The sequence below is a fragment of the Sinocyclocheilus grahami genome, unplaced genomic scaffold (assembly GCF_001515645.1).
Source record: "Sinocyclocheilus grahami isolate Dianchi unplaced genomic scaffold, SAMN03320097.WGS_v1.1 scaffold18467.1, whole genome shotgun sequence".
In the NCBI taxonomy this organism is placed as follows: Eukaryota; Metazoa; Chordata; class Actinopteri; order Cypriniformes; family Cyprinidae; genus Sinocyclocheilus; species Sinocyclocheilus grahami.
In genome coordinates this window covers 1-778 of record NW_015517131.1, presented here as the reverse complement: position 1 = coordinate 778, position 778 = coordinate 1, and the positions used below count along the sequence as shown (strand labels likewise).

Here is a 778-nt window from a genome sequence, read left to right as displayed (position 1 = left end):
TTTTTACTTTGGTAAAGGTGAGTCCACTATTTTAAATAATGAAAGTGAATGAGTACTGCATAAGTACAACTTATGCGTAATGCATTATATTCCAAGCATAACATATTTTTATATTGTACAAGATCTAACTGAATTGATATCTTGATATCTATCTAATATCTTGAAGTGTCTTGAGGAGTGTTATGCTGAACTCTATCCAAAACTATGGCATTTTTCAAATTGCATTACGATTATTATGCATGCAGTTTCATTATTTGTATTTAATTTCTAAATATTTTAGATATTTACTAATATTTCTATGTTTCTATGTATTGCTCATATTGTATTTCTGTTTTTATTTGTATTTGTATGACCATTAAAATTAACTAACGACTTAAAATGTTGATTAAAAGGTGGTGCAAACCCCTAAAACAGTGGGTTACAGCAAATATATACATTTTTACCTTACATTTCTATGTTGAAAATAAAATGTCACATTTAATCAAAAAAATATGTGTTGTAATGCTATGTAGTAAAACCTTATTTACGGTGGTATATTAACATCTGCAGGAGACTGTTGGCTGCTGGCTGCCATTGCTTGCCTGACCCTTAATGATATAGTTCTGAAGAGGGTGGTTCCTCATGACCAGAGCTTCACTGAAAACTATGCTGGCATTTTCCATTTCCAGGTATGAGCATCAAAACTGGACCGTCCTTTACTGTCTGATGAATGTAGCACAAACTTAACTCACTCTTTGTCTATTCTTCTAGTTCTGGCGCTATGGGGAGTGGGTGGATG

The 778-nt window shown here is 32.5% G+C and overlaps 1 long non-coding RNA gene across 1 annotated transcript in view; it reads left to right on the top strand.

Annotated features, from left to right (window-relative positions):
- Positions 1-775, top strand: part of LOC107579597 (uncharacterized) — a 21,779-nt gene extending 21,004 nt beyond the window's left edge. Inside the window, exons 2-3 of the long non-coding RNA XR_001608500.1 lie at positions 550-668; positions 751-775. This is a non-coding gene — a long non-coding RNA (uncharacterized lncRNA). The remainder of the gene's footprint in view (positions 1-549; positions 669-750) is intronic.
- Positions 776-778: the final 3 nt, after the last annotated feature.